General features: G+C 38.0%; 1 protein-coding gene across 4 annotated transcripts in view; it reads right to left on the bottom strand.

The window, feature by feature from the left end:
• SIK3 (SIK family kinase 3) overlaps positions 1-20,099 on the bottom strand; it is a 297,657-nt gene that overhangs the window by 139,891 nt on the left and 137,667 nt on the right. The gene's annotated exons all lie outside the window — the stretch shown is intronic.

The following is a 20,099-nucleotide window of genomic DNA, read 5'->3' on the forward strand; positions in this document are numbered from 1 at the left end:
TCTGCTATTGTTTAGACACAAATGCAGCTCAGGAACTTGGAGAGCTCTGATCAGGGTGGCAATGATCATATGTTGTCCTGAATCAGACCACTCTGAAAATACTGAAAGCTTGCAGATCCAGAACCTGAGCTGCCACTGGGATCTTGGAATAACATAACACCCAATATGCCAAGAAAACAGTAGAAGGACTAATCCAGACATTCCCTCCAAAAGTACAAAAAGCCTGGCCCTTGGGGCAACTAGGTGGCACAGTGGATAAAGCACTGGCCCTGGATTCAGGAGGACCTGAGTTCAAATCCGGACTCAGACACTACATTTACTAGCTATGTGACCCTGAGCAAGTCACTTAACCCTCATTGCCCCGCAAAAAAAAAAAAAAAAAAAAAAAAAAACCAGAAAACAAAAAAGCCTGGCCCTAACATCAAGTCCTAAGTCAGGAAGTAGGATAAAAGAATGAGCAAACAAAAAAGAATCCCACCATAGAAAGCAATTGTAGTAAAAGGGACACTTAAGACACAAAACCAGAAGACAAATCATCTACAAGCAAAGCCTCAAAGAAAACATAACTTGAACGGAAATTTAACTAGAATTATTGGAAGAAATGAAACAAGAGTTTAAAAAGGAGTTTAAATAATTTTTAAATAAATTATATGAATGCTGTAGAAGAAAATATTGGAAAAGAAATGAGAGCAATGGAAAAGAAATAACAGCTTGTCACAAGAGTCACAACCTGGCTTAAGCAGCCAACTCCCTGAAACATTTGAATGGACCAAACAGAAGTTCTTGATTCCATTAAGACAAAAAGAAATGTTAAAAACAAGTCAGAGGACTACAAAATAGAAGAAAATGTATGATATCTCAGAGCCAAACATAGTCAAAACAAATCACCTGAAAAACAGATTGGGATAAGAATTTTAAGAAAAATTGGACTAAGGGAAGGGTAGCCAATGATCTCAGACAAAGTAAAAAGAAAAACCAGCCTAATTAAAAGAGATAATCAGGGAAACTACATTTTGCTAAAAGGTACTGTAAATAATGAACATCAAAAATTTTTATACCAAGTTTCTCTGCTAAAGGCCCCATTTATCAAATACGTAGGTAACTGAATTAAACTTAAAAATAAGAACCAATAGGGGGCAGTCAGGTGGCGCAGTGGATAAAGCACCAGCCCTGGATTCAGGGGAACCTGAGTTCAAATCCCGCCACAGACACTTGACATATACTAGCTGTGTGACCCTGGGCAAGTCACTTAACCCTCACTGGCCCACAGAAAGAAAGAAAGAAAGGAAGGAAGGAAGGAAGGAAGGAAGGAAGGAAGGAAGGAAGGAAGGAAGGAAGGAAGGAAGGAAGGAAGGAAGGAAGGAAGGAAGGAAGGAAGGAAGGAAAGAAGGAAAGAGAAAAGAAAAGAACCATTCCCCAATTGATAAATGGTCAGGGGATATGAACAAGAAGTTTTCAAATGAAATCAAAGCTATCTACAGACATTTAAAAATGCTCTAAATCGCTACTGATAGATATTTAAATTAAAACAACTCTTAAGATACCACCTCATACCTATCAGAAATGACAACTGCTGGATGGAGGGAATGTGGGAAAATAAGCACACTAATAAACAGTTGGTGGAAATGCAAACCTGTCCAACCATTCTGGAGAGTAATTTGGAACTATGCCCAAAGGGCTATAAAACTGTGCATATCCTTCGACCCAGCAATATTATTACTAAGTCTGCATCCCAAAGAGACCAAAGGGGGAAAGGTTCTATATATTTTTTAAAATTTATATCAGTTCTCTTTGTAGTGGCATATATTGGAAATTGAGGGAATGCCCATCAACTGGGGAATGGCTGAACAACTTGTAGTCTATGATTGTGATGGAACATTATTGTGCTATAAGTAATAGGGGAGTGTGGCTTCCCAGAAAAACCTAGGCAGATCTATATGAGCTGATGCAAAGTGAAGTGAGCAGAATGAGGAGATCACTGTACACAGTAACACAAAGTTATAATAATGAACAACTGTGAAAGACTTAGCTACTCTGATTAATACAAAGATCCAAGACAATTCAGAAGGACTCATAAGGAAAATTGCCATCCACCTCCAGAGAGAGAACTGATACTGAGAGCAAACTGAACTATAATTTTCTCTTTATTTTTCTTGCTTTTCTTTGCAACAAAGCTAATATGGAAATAATTTTGTGTGATTTCACATGTATAATTGCTATCATATTGCTTGTCTTCTCAGTAGGTGGGGAAGGGAGTGAGAAGGAGAGAAAATTTAGGGTTCAAAATTTTTTTAATTCTTAAAAAGAAATAATAAAAAATTTAAAAGGAAAGAAAAAAAAAGAGTTATTGGGGTAGTCTCACTGCTGTAATCCTGTAGGGCAGGCAAGTAGGCCACCAGAGCAGCAGGAAGGGCACAGAAGAATGTCAGAGCCCACTGGACACCACTTCTATGAACCCTTCAATGGGCATAAATTTAGTGCCCTTGGGAAGACCCTAGAAGCAAAATGGAGATGGTCACAGGGCAGCAGCTGCCCAACCTGGAGAACACAGAGGACATGTTGCTGGGCCTTTAGTGACAATTCAGTGTGACATTTGTGAAATAGGCCCTATATCTAGAAACATAAGGGCCAGGGGAAGGGGCCATAACCTTTGGGCAAAGGCACTGCCCGGTCATCTTCTCAACGAGAAGCTCAGAATGGATGGAGTCAGCAAATGCCCATAAAGGACAATGGCTGCTGCCTAAGTGGACACTGAGCCCTCCACTGACATCCCCATGACATCTGCTTCACAGTACATAATATTCAACTGTACCTCAGCCTATCTTAACACTAGGAACCTGAAGTGACTGCTGAAATCCAGGAGATTAACAAGAGGCCCAGTATAGGCTAGACCTTCTTGTACCTTAACCTGCTAACTCACAGGAAAAGAAACTTTGACCAAGGCCTTTAATTGGCTACCAGCATTTCTAATCAGGAAATGTGTGGACAACTGCTAACCCCATTCCCCACCCAATCCCTGTTACCGCCCCCTCCCCACTGCCAGATGAGTCTCTAAAGAAACTGCCTTCCTAATTCTCCTGTGCCCCACCCCACCCCACTCCACCCCACCCCACCTCCATAGAATATAGGAAAGAAACTTGTTTGCCCTTCATTCTAACAGAGTACCATGACAGACAGATGTCATGACTTGCAATGAATTGGATTTAAGTGAGGGAGGGCTGTGCAAGGTCACTAGCCCCACTCTCTCTTCCAGAGCCAGGGTCCAGTGGCAAGATATACATGTTTTAAAGGCAATTGGGGTTAAGTGTCTTGCCCAGAGTCACACACCTAGTAAGTGTCTAAAGGTGAGATTTGTACTCAGATCCTCCTGACTCCAGGGCCACCCAGCCGCCCTATGACTTGGGTGCTCCCTCCAGCCCCTCAAGTGCCCTCACCAGATCCCTACAATCCCCATGATGTGCCTAGATTCTTACTCAACCCCCACTCTCTGCCAGGTTCATGTGGAAAGAAGGACACCCCCTAGAAACACTCGGTTAAAATCCTTGAGGAATAACCCTTATGAAAAATTATAGAAAATGAATCATTCAAATAAGACATTCTTCTCTAAATAAGAAATTAAAACATAACAACACAAGAATTGGACTACCTGAAAGCCAGGCCCCAAAAAGGGCCTAGACATAGTTCAACAATTCATAAAAGAAAGCTCCCAAGAGCTCTCAGAACCATTAGGCAAAGTGGAAAAAGAAAGAATACACTAGTCACCTACTGAAAAAATGTTAAGATTTTTTTTTAAAAAAACTCCCAAGAAATCCAGAAAAATCCAGAGCTTCCAAATTAAAGGGGGGGGGGGGAATCTGCAAGCATCTAGGGGGAAAAAAATTAAGTAACAAGGAACCATAGTCAAGCTCACACATGATTTATTAGCCACTAGTAAATATGAATGGAGAACTGAGAATATGATAGTCCAGAAGGCAAAACATAAAGGCTTGCAACCAATCCTAACTTACTTAGCAAACTGAGTATAATCTTAATGGGGAGGAGGGAGGGGTACTGTATCTTTAATGAAATAAGGACCTCAAAGCATTCCTGATGAAAAATAACAAAGCTGTGTAAAAACTCTGAAGCTCAAACACAGAGAAACATAAAAAGGAAAACGAGTGAACTAACATCAGGGACTAAGCAAGGATAAACTGCTTACATTCTAAAATGGGGAGATGATACATGTGTCCTCACTGAATCCTATCATCCTTGGGGCCATAGAGGACATCTAATTAGGCAGAAGGCATGGGAGTGGTTTGGTTATGTCTGGATGATCCTGAAGAATGGAAAGGGAGGGGATGAGGAATAGGCCCGGGGGAGGGGGGGGGGTGCAGGCAAAAGAGGCTTAGGGAAGATTATATCACAAAATCAGGGTGCAAATAGAAGTCTATACAAGGAGAAAAGGATGGGAGAAGAGGCCTATGCTTAAACATCTCTCTCATCTGAATTAGTCAAAGGAAGGAAGACACCCCCCCACACACACACACACATTTTACTCAACAGGGAAAGAGAACAAAAAGAGAAGAGAAAATTAGAAAGAGGGTCTAGTAAGCAAAACAAAATCTAAGGATATACAAAAAATGTTTTGAGCTTTTTTGAGGTGGCAAAGAATTGGGGAGTGGCTGAACAAATTATGATTATATAAATGTGATGAAATATTATTGCACTATACAAAATAACAAACATCTCGGAAAAACTTGGGAACACAAAGAAGATTGAGGCAGAGCAAAATGAGCAGAAGCAGAACAATTAATACAATGACAAAAATGATTAAAAACAATTTTGAGAGAATTAGGAACTCTAAAAAGTATAATGATGAACCACAATTCCAAAGGACTAATGATGAAACATGGCTACCCAGCTCTCAAGAGAGAAGTGAAAGATTTGGAGTACAAAATCAGAAACACACGCACGCACACGCGCGCGCGCGCGCGCGCACACACACACACACACACACACACACACACACACACACACACACACACCCCTTGGTCAATGCAGAAATTTATTTTGCTTAACTACACATATATGGAACAGGAATGCTATTTTCTTTCACTCTCAACTGAGGGGGAGAGCAGTTGAATTTTTGCTTATTAAAAAAATTCAAAATTTAATTTTGAAAAGTATTAAAAATTATATTAATTCTTAAAATTATAACATGAAATACATATAGCTGTTACACTGTTCCCCACTACCACCAAAAAAAACCCAGTATGACAAGTGAATTCATTTTTTTTTTAAAGAAAAGTTGGCAAGTTGGTCTCAAAGGGGGAAAAAAAATCTATGAATAGATCTTCTACCATTTCTTCAAACTCTGATACTATAAAATCACAATAAAAACTTGTGATTGGGGGCAGCTAGGTGGCACAGTGGATAGAGCACTGGCCCTGGAGTCAGGAGTACCTGGGTTCAAATCCGGCCTCAGACACTTAACACTTACTAGCTGTGTGACCCTGGGCAAGTCACTTAACCCCAATTGCCTCACTTAAAAAAAAAAAAAAAAACCTTGTGATTATTCTTCATCCTCACAGATCCTTGGGCTCAATCCTACCCTTGAATATATAGTGATGGTAAGAAAGAACACTCACATATGAACATTGCCCCTGTTGCCAGAACAACTGAGGTTATCTAAATCTGGAGGGATTATAAGGGCCATTCCTCATTTCATAAAATGAGTAATTTGCAAAGGGAAAAATCCAAGCTATCAATGGTCATATGAAAAAAATGCTCCAAATTACTAATAATTCTCTGAAATTTTATCTCACACCTAATCAGACTGGTAAAGATGTCAAAAAAGGAAAACGACAAATGGAGGTGCCAAGAGCTGTGAATTGGACCAGCTATTAATTAAGCAAGACACTATTCCAAAAAATTCAGCCAATGATACAATGAGGCTTATACCCGAAAAAAAGAAAGAGAAAACAGAGAAAACAGAACAATGTGTACAAAAATATTTGGAGCTGCTTTTTAGTAATGGAAAAAGGCGCTGGGTGCAGCGGATAAAGCACTGGCCCTGTAGTCAGGAAGACCTGAGTTCAAATGCGATTTCAGACAATTACTAGCTGTGTGGTGCTGGGCAAGTCACTTAATTTCTCTGTGCCTCGGTTTTCTCAAGTGTAAAAGAGGGGAAATAACAGCACCTTCCTTACAGGGTTGTTGAGATGAAGAAAGAAATGTTGTGCTAATCCAATGGGCAGCTAACAGGAAAGTGACAGGAATAGCCAATACACTGGATAACTGGGATTCCAAAAATGTTCTGACAATACAGAACAGTGGGTCAAAATTAACAAAATATAGTTTGATATGGGTCAGCATAAATTTCTATATCTGGTTTTAGGAAACCAGCTACACTAACACAAGATGGCCAGAGAGCATTATTCTATAGCTTTTGAGTACTGGATCCAATTTGGGTCCGACATTTTTGAAGGCACCTTACAAACCTTAACATACCCGGTGTAGATGATGATACTGAGAAGCCTTAAACCATGTCATACAAAGAGTGCAAGAAGGAGGTGCCTGAAGAGAAATCTAAGGAAGGGTGGATATACAAAGAGAATATTTAAGGGAGAAGGATACAGAAAAGATATTTGATACCTGTCGTCAGAGGCATAAAGGATTGTATCGTGGAAGGGAATTAAACTTGTTCTTTGCCTTACAAGTGAAACTGGGACACAAAAGGAGGAAATTACAAGAAAGATGATTTCAGCTTAATTTTTTTAAACTGGAGCAAAGATGACTATAAATGGAATGAACATGATCACTTATAATGGCTATTCTAGTTAGTATTCCTGCTTTGAGTCTTACAGTCTACAATAATACAATGCATTCCAGACCACTGAAAGATTGCCCCTCCATCTACACCATAAGAACGCCTGAGCCTTTCCATCAGTTCCACAGCTGAACCTTCCTATGTATATTACTTGTCCCAGTTAGAATATGAGCTCCCTGAGGTCAGGGACAGTCTCATTTTTCTATTTCTATCCCCAGCACTTGCCCATTTCCTGGTATATAAATGCTTATTAAATGCTTTTTCATTCATTCATCTGGGCAGGGTTTGGGACCAGATAACTTTTAAGATCCCTTCTAAATGTGAGTGTATGTTTACTTTGGAGGAACATTTAACATTCCATTTAACATAGAGGTCAAAGTCAGTCAGTCAACAAGCATTGTTAAGTACCTACTATGTGCCAGGCACTGGACAAAGCTCTGCAAGAGAAAATCCTCTATTCTTATCCACTTTTCTAGAATCCAGTCATAAATTACAAATACTTATTATAAAGCTTAAATTTGCTTTAAAAAGCAATGTCATACCACAGATGTTGAAACACTGATATTTCCCTACACTAGAGAAAGCTGGAGAGCCAACTGGATACCCATCAATTTGTGGGTGTTTTTCAGAAACCAATGCTTTTTGCCAGCTGATGTGGGAAGATCAGGAAAGGATGGTAGCTGGAAAACATGCATTCCATTGAGGAGAGTCAGACTGAGCCACAGGATAGAACACATGGCATAATTTGCCCTAAGTTGGCTGGACCAGAAGGCAATGAGCTTTTTTCTTTACAAGAGAGATAGGCTTTTTCCCACCACCACCCCTCTAAAAAACAGACATGTGAAGACCAGCTAACTTATAAAAGCATAAAGATGCTATCTGGAAAAGGAAATGCCTAAACCTCACTAACTGGTTCACTTCAACAACGAACATTTATTAAACTTACTATGTGCAAGACAATATGTATGCTAAGTGCTAAAGATACAAAGATACAATAAGATTAGTTTTCATATGATGATAATGCATATTATTATTAAATAGTATATATTATATAATACACATATATATCCACACACCACTACCCCCCCCAAAAAAAGAGGGGGAGAGAGAATTACACCGACAGGGATATGTAAGACATAAACCCAAAAGAAGACAAAGAATTCAAATTATTTTACAAATAAAGCCTCAAAGAAAAAGACAACTGGGCACAGACTCAACTAGAATTCCTGGAAGATATAAAGCAAGAGTTAAAAACAAAGTTAAAAAATGTTTTTGTAAATGGAATGTGAGTGCTTGAGGGAAAAATTAGAAAAGAAGTGGAAGCTATGAACGAAAGAATTGGAAAGGGAATTAAGTTGAAACAAGAAGTATAAAATCTGGCCCAAGCAACAAACAAACTCCCTGAAAATTCAAATGGACCAATGAGATAAGAAGTATCAAAACTGTCAAAACATTGAAAAAAAATAGGAGAAAATGTAAAATATCTCACAGAAAAAAGCAAACTGACCTAGAAAACAGATTAAAGAGAAAAAAAACCTTAAGAAATACTGGACTATCAGAACATGAAGGTGATAAAAAATAAAGTCTAGACACCTTGTTTCAAGAACTCTTAAAAGAAAATTGCCCAGATCTCAAAAAAACAGAAGATAAAGTGGAACATCAACAACAACAATCTGCCATCGCTTTAAAGAAACCCACAGGGGCAGCTAGGTGGCGCAGTGGATAAAGCACTGGCCCTGGATTCAGGAGGACCTGAGTTCAAATCCAGCCTCAGACACTTGACACTTAATAGCTGTGTGACTCTGGGCGAGTCACTTAACCCTCACTGCCCCACAAAAAACCAAAACAAAACAAAAGAAATAGAAGACTTCTAAGTTTTCCTGATGAAAAGAACAGAACTGCAGAGAAACTATGATGTTCAAACAAAGGAGTGAAGAGAAACATAAAAAGGTGTGTAAGGTGCTCAACAAATATAAAATACATCCAACTATAGGGCAATGATATATGTGTGTCCTCTGAAACCTATGAGCATCACAGTTCACAAAGGGAGTACAATTGGGCTAGGCCTGGAAGTGTTTCTGTTAATGGGCCCCCCCCCCAAAAGGAAGGTTAGGGAAAACTGTCACATAAACAGTATGCAAATGGAAACCTATACTAGCAAAAAGGAGTGGTAGGAGACTGACCAGCTGACACTTTAACCTCATTCTAATCTGAATTGGTTCAGTGAAGAAGAATACATGCAAACCCACACAGTCAGGTATAGGAATGCATTCTATTTAACAGGAGGGAAGGGGGAAAGGACTAAAAGGGACAGCAGATTAAAGGAAGAATTATTCCTAAACAAAGCAAATTGCAATAATATACAAAAATATTGATAGCTCTTTTTCCTAGGGATTTTTTTTTTTTTTTTGCGGGGCAATGAGGGTTAAGTGACTTGCCCAGGGTCACATAGCTATTAAATGTCAAATGTCTGAAACTGGATTTGAACTCAGGTCCTCCTGAATCCAGGGCCAGTGCCTTATCCACTGTGCCACCTAGCTGCCCCCGATAGCTCTTTTTAAAGGAACAGGAATCTGAGGGGGTTCTCACAAACTGGAGAATGGATGAACAAATTATCCTATGTAATTGTCATGAATGTTATTGAACTGTAAGAAATGACAATGGTGATGGTTTTAAAGAAACCTGGGAAAACTCGCATGACCTGATGTATGGTGGAAGGAACAGAATCTAGAAAACAGTGTATATGATGATAACAGCATGGTAATGGTAAACAACTCTAAAAGAATCAAGAACTCATAGCAGTGAAATAATCAACCAGCATTCCAGAGGACTAATCATGAAACATGTTACCCACCTCCAGGTGAAAAGGCTCACTACAGAATGAGATCAATATTTTTTGGACATGGCTACAGGAAACATTTATTTCTACTGACTACATGTGTTTGTAAAAGGTTTTATTTTTTTATTTCTCAAATGGGGGGGGGGAGTCAGAAGGGTGATAAGGCAGATTTTTGCTAATTGAGAAAAATAAAATAAGATTTTTTAAATTAACTTATGAATTTCTTAGATAGGGGCTCTGGAAAAACAACAAGATGATGATGCTATGGAAAATATCCTCAAATTCAAATACTAGAAAACAGTATGAAAGAATTTGGCTTTATCAAGGTGGGGGAATGTTCTTGGGTCATTCAAATATCCAATTCCTGCTCTGCCAGGATGCCATATCACATTTTAACAAAAGAGGGAACTAGCACAGTCCAACCTACTCCATCTGAAAAAAAAAAAGTGTAACAAAAGACTGTTTGGAGCATTAAAGAGGGGTAATAGAACCTTTGTTTCAGAGAAAGGAAATAAGGGAAAGGGAAGGGGATACACATTTTTACAGAGCCTACTATGTATGAGGCACTTAACTAAGCATTTTTTGCAAATATTATCTCATTTGATCCTCACAACAAACTTTGAGGTAGGTACTATTCATATCTCCATCCTACAGTTGAAGAAACTGAGGCAAGCACAGGTTAAATGACTTTTCCACAGTATAACTGTCTGAAGCCATACTTGAAATCAGAACTTTTTAATTCCGGAGGAATTAAATTAAATTTTTAATTCCAGGTTCAGCTATATTTCCCTAGTTGGGGTTAATACATGTACAAGATTCCTTGAAAATGACCGACACTATGACTGTAACAAGAAAATTAATTCATGGCCAAACAGAGGAAATAGCTGATTTTTAAAAAGAGTTGGAAGTCACTAAGACTTCAAAACATTACATTCCAAATATTTATTCCCAGAACCTTAACTAGGGTACAGCAACTGGAGTTCTGGCACCAGGCACCAAAATTTAGAAGGTGCTGGCTGAACTTAAACTCCTTCAGTAGCACAGAAATAACTGAGCTTAGCACCTAGTTAACAAGAATAATGATTTGAAACAGAAAGCTACCAGATGGCTTGTACTTCCTCCCCTGGGCTGCCAGTGGTCCTGGGGTCTTGGCTCCCCCACCAAAGTGAATCTGTTTCTAAAAAATTGATTTAGCAATGCCTGTACTGTTACTTGCCTCAGTAAAGTTTTGTAAAACTTCCTGCAGAAATTTAAAATGTAAAGTATAGTCCAGTAATTAATGATTTGGAGTTAAGCTTAACCTTGTAAATTATACTAAGAAATAATACTCTGCATGCTTGCTCATGTAGAAGTTAAATACATTGCAGTATAGTGTCTATATTTATTATTTTGCTTTGGATTCCTTCCTAACAAACTTGGCTACCTTAACTGAGTTGCTTTATTGGCTCCTCTGTGTCTTTGAGAACAAAGTAAAAAACTAACTGCTAAAGAGAACTGGATTTTATTCTAAATCATAAATTACCTGGAAAAAAGGAGGGAAATTCTGACAGTGGCAGATATAACAAAACATACAGTAGATAATGCAAGAGGCCTCCATTTTTTCTTTCATAGAGATTAAGAACTTTTAGTTCTTTTTAGCGACGAAACTTAATTCTTAATTTCCTCTGGTCCTTGTAGCCACTAAGAAATGTTAGACGACATCTATTTCCCTCTAAGTTGGATTTTGAAAATATGTAAGCACCATACCAGCAATGATAGTCAACTCTTTATGACAAATCAGTTAGGCAAATCAGTCGACCTTTCTGGGGCTAAGCGTCCTTATCTACAAAAATGAAGAAGTTAGACTAGATGATTTCCAAGGTCTTTTTCATCTCTAACATCTGTGACTCTATGAATTTCTAAAACAATATTGAAAAACTTCCTACAGATATTTTTTCATATAAATCAGCCCTGATGTGTACTTTTTAATGATGTTACATACAGTCCTCTAAAAAAAAAAAGTTTCGTTCAGCCTATAGCCACCCTATTTCCATTCTCCCCATCAGTTTACTGAAGCAAATAGCTCATTTTGAACAAAGAAGTTCTAAATATGGCTTAATAATACTATGAAATATTTTGTTTCTGATAACTAAGCCATAAAATATGCCTATTGTGGACAATGACCCACTTTTTTTAAATTCAAAAATTCAAAACTGCCCAAGGAAATCTGAAGCCAAATGAAGTTGACCTGATTTGTAATTCCATCCCATTGGATTTCCAAATTCTAAACCTCAGTGTAAACTTCTATTTTAAGTAAATATAATTTCTGTCAGTACAAAATTCTAAATTAGATTAAGTTGGTAAGTGCAGAGTATATTAATTTTATAATAATAGTTGTGAACTTAATCTATTTCCAATTCAAATAATACCAAATTTTAAAAATTAGATTGGCAGTTTTTCAGGAACACAAAATATAGATTTAAAGAATCTAGATGGAAACTTTGTCATCTAACAAATAGAAAATTTCTCTACCAAGTAGTTTTTCTGTTTATTGATGTTTGCACTGGCTGTATATTTGTTCATGTAGAACAAATGACTGACGAATGAAAATAGAAATCACAAGGATAAGAGCTGTGGTGTAATGTGTAGTGGCCAGTGCACCAAAAATTCTAGTAAGCTGTATTAAAAGAGTAGGCTATTTCTGGATCAAGGACTTCCCTTTATGTATCTTTTTCAGGTATGTCAGAAAATTCCTTAGACTTTTTATATTATTTTTATCATATGTGGATTTTTTAAAAAAAGGTACCAATGGGGCAGCTAGGTGGCGCAGTGGATAAAGCACTGGCCCTGGATTCAGGAGTACCTGAGTTCAAATCCGGCCTCAGACACTTGACACTTACTAGCTGTGTGACCCTGGGCAATTCACTTAACCCCCATTGCCCAGCAAAAAAATAAAAAAAAATTTAAATAAAAAAAAAAGGTACCATGATTTATACTGAATTTAGTCCTTATGTAAAATGTATCTAAGACCACAATAAAAATACATTTTTTCTTATGCTGTATATCACGTTTATAGGGGTCCTAGGTTGGCTTTAAGATCCAAATGTTTACCAAGTCCTGAAATGAGCTAACTGGAACGGCTTAAGGAATCTTTAGCTCTGCTCTCAACATAGAAGAGTCTCATGCTTCTGCTTGGTAAATTATCTTTGCCATGCTTCTACTCTCTGACTCCACTAGAAACATAAGACTTTATCCCTAACCTCACTTGCCTGAAGTCTCCTCACCATGGCCCTACTCCCTGACCACCTCTACTTCCCCAGCTCTAATAGGTCAGTATTATCTTGAGGAAAAAGCCATACCCTCAGCATGCCCCTACCCCACCCCCCACCATGGTAAGTGTTGTTGTTTTGGGGTTTTCTTCATACTCAAAGAGGACCTTGACATTGAGGTGGTGTTATGACTTGCACTGAACTGGATTTAAATGAGGCAGGGCTGTGCAAGGTCACTAATCTCACTCTCTCCTCAGGAGCCATCTGGGTTCCAGTGGCCAAGGATCACACAGCTAGTAAGTGTCTGACATGAGATTTGCTCTTGGACCCTCTTGACTCCAGGGCCAGTGCTCTATCCACTGTGCCACCTAGCTACCCCTCCTGTGGTAAAAATCTAGAAAACAGACCAGCCCAAATTTTGATTGGGAAATCCAAGAAAAAGTCACAGTGAAACATTTTTCTGACTCTGGTTGGTTTAGGAAGACAGATAGGTCTGTATACATACAATGGGGAGAGGGTCTTGCTATGTGAAGCTGCTAGCATAGTATTCCAGAGCCCAGGAACTTAAAGAGTTAGTACTGAGCAACAAGGCAGGAAATACTGGGGCAGGAAGAGATCCTGAGAGACACCTGAACTCAAGAAGGGTGAAGGAATGGGTGCCATCTAGCAGCTCTAAGCCATTATCTAGTGTAGGTCAGACTTGGGGGGGAGGGGGCAGAGAACAATGGGGGAATCTGCACCTATGGTTGGAGGGAATGAGCAGTTGCAAAAGTGTGTCCTGGTGCACTCTAGCAAGGAGCAAATGCAGAAGCAGTTCAGAAGCAAACAGCAGCTGTGTGTGGCTCTAATCCCAAGACCAAAGCCTACAGTAGAATAAGCAGGACGGGAGTCCAAGACCTAAGAAGAGCCTAAAGGTAAGTTGTTCTGAATCTACAAAGCACCCCCACCCCCACCCCAGTAGGCTAACAGCGGCTGAGTCCATTAGTAGTCTTCTGAAACTCCCAACCAAACACAAGATAGTAGACCCAAACCCAAGTCAGGAACATGCAGAACTCAGACCAGGAGGGCAATGAGTAGACTTCACCCTAGATTATATCACCTGGAGGACACTGAAAGCTTGTCAAAAAAAAAAAAAAGTTACATACAGTCCTGAGCTGTGAAAGCTGCAAGACACAAGTGGACAGAAGAAGCTTAGAACAGATAGTCAGAATTGTGCAGAGTCTAGTCCAAAGATAAGAAGTAGGCTGGAAGAATGAGGAAAAAATAAAAGGAATCCCATGATAAAAAAAAACAAAAACAAAAACAAAACAATTACAGTGACAGAAAAGCTAAAGACATAGACCCAGAAGAGAATGACTCAAAAAGATCTACAAGCAAAGTTTCAAAGAAAAATGCATCTTGTACAGTAATCTAACTAGAATTCCTAAAAGAGTTAAAGCAAGAAGTTGTCATTATTGTTGTCGTTTGAAGAGCTTTAAAAAAAATCTTTAAAACCAAATGAAAGTTATATAAGAAAAAATGAAAAAAGAATTAATCGCTATAGAAGAAAGATGAAAAGATAAAGCCTTAAACACGAGTTACAAAACTTTGCCCAAGAAAGTTAACTCCCTGAAAATTAGAATTCTACAAATAAAAGCTAAAGACTACATGAGACATCAAGAAACATTTTTTAAAAATAAAAAAACTGAAATATTAGAAGAAAATGTAAGGTATCTCACAGCAAAAACAATGACTTGGAAAACAGACCAAAGGAGGCTTATTTACGCTCCTTGGAATACTTGAAAATTTTGACCAGCTATGAACCTGGACATCACATTTCAAGAAATCATAAAAGAAAATGTCCATCAGTTTTATTTTTAAGAAAAGAGGAAAAGAGGGGCAGCTAGGTGGCGCAGTGGATAAGCACCAGCCCTGGATTCAGGAGGACCTGAGCTCAAATTTGACCTCAGACACTTTATACTAACTAGATATGTTGACCCTGGGCAAGTCACTGCCCAGCAAAAACAAAACAAAACAAAACAAAAAACAAGAAAAGAGGAAAAGAAAAGAAAAATCTACTAATCACCTCTTAGGGGAAAAAAAAGAAAGAAGACACCTAGATATATTATATCCAAAGCTGCCAGGTAAAATAAAAAATACTCTAAGTAAGCCAAGATCAAGATCACCTAGGATTTAGCAGCCACAACTACAAATCAAAGAGAACTATGAAATTGCAGAAGGAAAAATACCTAGGCTTACAACCAAGAAAAACTGACCCAGAAAAACTGAGTACAATGCTATAGGAGGGAAAATGGACCTTGAATTGAAACAGAGGTCTTCCAAGAAAAGGCCAGACACAAATGCAGAAGTCAAGAGAATTATAAGAAGATAAATACAAACAAGTAATTATAAGGTAACAAACAAGGTAAAAACTGTCTACATTCCAACCAGATCTCAAAATACTATAATGCCAGAATCATCAAAACAATTTGGTACTAGTAAGAAATAGAAAGGTTAATAAATAGAATAGGTATATAATTACAGAAAGAAATGAATATAATAGCCTAGAGTTTGATAAACCTAAAGATTACAACTACTAAAGATTCCAATTATCAAGCACAGTTCCAGGAGACTGATAAAGTAACACATGTACTCACCTTCAGATAGAGAAGTGATAGATTCAGAATGCTGATTGAATGAATCACTGAGGCCAGGGAAGTGAGGAGAGGGGTGGTGGGAAGGAATGTCTAATAGAAGAATTTGCTTTGCTTGACTATAGATATTTGTAATAGGTTTTGTTTTATCATGCATTCTCGATAGGGAAAAAGTGAGGTAGAAGGGAAAGAATTCATAATTGAAAATAAAACCATTTATATATATACACATACACACATACACATATATACACATATACATATAAATATACATATAAACTATTTGAGGGCCAGAGGCTGCCCTGCTCAATTGTATTTCTATCTTCAGTGCTTAGCACAGTGCTTGCCACATGGTAAGCACTTTTAAAAAATGCTTTATCTATTTATCTATCTGAATGACTTTTCAACTCTGAAATTCTGTAAAGGTCATAAGTAGCGTATATAAAAACCTCTGTTTATTCAGGGCTGGATTTACAACAATGACGATATTCACCAAGTAAATCTGAGAAATGAATGCACACTGCAGAAAATGCTGGGCAAACAGCAGGAATTCACAGTAGGAATAGCATTAGAAAATGAGTACAGAAAAAGGCTTAAATTATAAGGAAATAGAAACTGGAAAAAATGCAAATAAGTTCCACCTTAAGGAAGTTTAACTGTGATATGTCTTACACTATAGCACAATGCATCTACTTGTTCATCTACAAGTAGATTGGGGGGGGGGGCAATGAGGGTTAAGTGACTTGCCCAGGGTCACACAGCTAGTGTCAAGTATCTGAGACCAAATTTGAACTCAGGTCCTCCTGAATCCAGAGGCGGTGCTTTATCCACTGTGCCACCTAGCTGCCCCCTAGAAGTAGATTCTTTAATTGGAAATATCTTACAATTAGGAAACAACTCATCTCTATTCTCTCAACTTTCTATTTCCAAAGTGAGGCGGCTGCCCCCTTCTCTTACTGAACTTTTTAACAAACCCAAACCAGAAGAGTAGCCAAAGAATAGTTGATACATTTGAAGAAATTTTAGATGTTATATTTAACATGATTGTAATATAAGTTGCTTCTGGCTTCAGGAGTGGGGAGGGAAGAGAGCGTGGGAGAAAAATTTGGAACTCAAAAAATATCTTTACATGTAATTGAGAAAAATTAAAAATAAAAATAAAGAAATTTTAGATGAGGGTATAATCACAGCTGAAATGTTTCTGAATGTCAGTATCAGAGAACAAGCAGGCAGATTCCTTCAATGCGGGCTAATAAAGCTCAGGCTCCAAATGTCAGGACAGCATTGTGTTACCTAGCAAAGCTGTTGGATTCACCACTAATGACCCCAGTCAAACCTTGTAGAGAGCAGATATTGTCAATAAATTCCAACACTTGGGCTCATTCTCTATTCGCCACATGCCAATAAAACTTTCCATCCACCCTCTTTGGGTATCATAAACAATGCTTGGTGGAATATCCTTTAGAGGCCACCCAACATCAATACCTAGCTTGGATCTATCCATTTAATTTAGCCTTTCCCTTTTGTCTGATGACAGAACATAATTCATAACCATTTATTAAAGCTCACGATTGTTGTCCATCTGAAACTAAATGCAAAGTAAGAAGTGGAATGAGGAATGGGAAGAAAAAAATATTTAGCACCAAACTAGTCACCTGAAATAAACCTTAACACCAGATAAAGGTTTTAAATATCAAATGTTAAGCCAAAATTAAAGAAAGGGGGCTGGGAGTAGGAATCACATCTGTTACATAACCCAAGTAGACCAGTTACCCATTTCCTATTTTCCCCATTCATGATAATGAGACTGTTACCTTAAAAGAAGCTTGACTATTATATTTTAACTGGTGAAACTGATGCCCAGAACTGTACCTTTTTTTAACTCCTTTTTAAAAATAATGTGATTTGTTTCTTTTTCCCCATGTTCTACATAAGACATCACACACACACACACACACACACACACTACACACTACACATACATATCATATTTATTCCTGGATCTGAACTATCATTAGTTGATTAAAAATAAAATTTCCCAAAATTCAGTACAGAAGACACACAACTTAAACCCTACAGATTAGATCCAGTTAATTCTAAAGGGGTTTAAAAAATAGACTCCCGAATGCTTAGTTTGAAATAAAACACTATGATTTTATTAAAATTATCCTAAATTAAATACCACATATGGGCTTTTCCCACCTTTAGCTTAATAATAGACCCTGTGCTCACTAAAAAAAAAAAAAAAAGTATGGGGGCAGCTAGGTGGCGCAGTGGATAGAGCACCGGTCCTGGAGTCAAGAGTACCCGAGTTCAAATCCGGCCTCAGACACTTAACACTTACTAGCTGTGTGACCCTGGGCAAGTCACTTAACCCCAATTGCCCCCACTAAAAAAAATAAATAATAGACCCTGTGTCTTTATATTAAGTGACAGTTTTCCATTCATCCAGCCATATTTGTGAAGCATATGCTGGTATAACCATGTTATTAGCTTGGCTACAGAATGGCATTATCTAAAATCAGCAAGGCTAACAGCATACCAAAATTCAAAGAAGTAACTTATTTCATACATTCTGATAACTGGTGACTAAAGATGCCTGAAAACATAATCTATTTCACAGCTCAAGCCACACTAAATGGAGCAACTCTGTGACCTCTTTTTGATCATCAAAAAGAGGGAGAAATCCACTCTGTTCTAGGTAATACCACAGATTAAAGAAAGAAAAGTAAGTAGAACATGAGGCTCTACTTCTACTACTTTGGACTGAAAAGTCACTGCCAAGTCTGTACATCATTTGAGTCATTTGTTATTTAAGTAAAGATTTTGTTCAATGTGAATATTATAAGAAAAACATGGGCAAAGGCTCTTTAACATGAGCAGTTAAAGAGCAAATGAACTTTGGAAGTAAAGCTGACATTGGTCTGGGCAGGTGCCAATTTAAAGTTCTGCCTTCATAGCTCTTTGCAATTATTTACATCTTCAGAAATTCCAGATTAAATAGTAACCCTATGACTACTTCCTAAACTAAACAGGGATGAGGCCACACCACATAACTACAAACTGTCTAAAGTGAGCCATGGAAACATTCCAAAAGACGGTGATCTGATTCAATATTGTTCAGTCATGTCTGACTCTTCATGACCCCATTTGAGATTTTCTTGGCAAAGATACAAGGGTGGTTTGCCATTTCCTTCTCTAGCTCATTTTACAGATGAGGAAACTGAGGCAAACAGGGTTAAGTGATTTGCCTGGGGTAAAACAGCTAGTAAGTGTTTGAGGCCAGATTTGAACTCAGGAAGTCTTTCTGATTCCAAGACCAGTGTTCTATCCAGTGTATCACCTAGCATACTATTTGATTCAATATATCCAATAATAAACAGATCATTTAAATTGCCTTAGATTAATACATTGGAGATGGAAACAAAGGAAAGATTCTCCTATGGATTCTCCTAAGTCTTTTAAGTCCCAACTAAGATGACAAATGAGGCTTTTACTAAGTTATACAAAAGGCCACGGTAGACTACAACAGGACAATGAACATCAGCAAATCATAACACAATTTTTGAAAGTAACAAATTCAAAACATGTAAAAAGTAGTACACAGTTTGAAACTTATAAAACTGGGAATCCCCTACACAACACCTATCCATACAGTCATTTTTTAGTCCGTTTTTTTGTCTTTGTAAATCCCCACACACACACACACACACACACACACACTCCCAGTGCATAGCAAGGTGCCTCAGACAGAGTAGGCGTGTAATAAATGCTTATCAGATTGAGGTGGGCCCAATGCTGCTTAAACCTGAATTTTAATTTTTCAATCTTTGACAAGACATTTCTTTTTCTTGTTTTGGAAATATGGGGTAATTTGTAGAAAAGGGACCAAGAGATTTTCTTGTTGGTATTTTGTATCTGCTTTAAGTATCTATTTGTATACACGTGATTCTCCCCACTGCCCTTAAAAAGTAAACTCCTCTTTGTATTTTCAAGAGGATGTTCTGAGTTCTGCTCCATGTCTAGTAACTTCTTCTCAGCCTCCTTCACTGGCATAGAGTGTAGACTCCAAGGTTCTGTCCTGGGCTCACTTTCTCACTGGGCTTTCATTTTTCGCTCAAGAGATCTCACTTTGAGTTCCAGTTATCATCTCTATGAAGATGATTCCTAGAGCTATATATACAGCACTAATCTCTCTCCTAAACTCCAGTCCCACATCAGCAGCAGCCTAGTTGATATTTCAAAATAGATAGACCATAAGAGTCTCAAACTCAACATATCAAAAACCAGAAGTCATTCTCTTGTATCTACCTAATAATTGTTTACATGTTGTCGCCCCAATTAGAATGTGAGTTCCTTGAGAGCAAGGACTTTTTTGCCTTTCTTTGTATCCTCAGAGCCTAATGAATTCTTGTTGCTAATTTACCTTTCCCCTAAGCCCAACCCTCTCTATTTCTGTTGAGGCACCACAATCTTGTCAATCACCCTAGTTTTCTACTTGGTGTCTTAACTCCTCACTCTCACTCAATCCACATATTGGGATTTGACAGTTGCCAAATCCCATCATTTCT

Source organism: Dromiciops gliroides, chromosome 3 (genome assembly GCF_019393635.1).
Source record: "Dromiciops gliroides isolate mDroGli1 chromosome 3, mDroGli1.pri, whole genome shotgun sequence".
Taxonomy (NCBI): domain Eukaryota; kingdom Metazoa; phylum Chordata; class Mammalia; order Microbiotheria; family Microbiotheriidae; genus Dromiciops; species Dromiciops gliroides.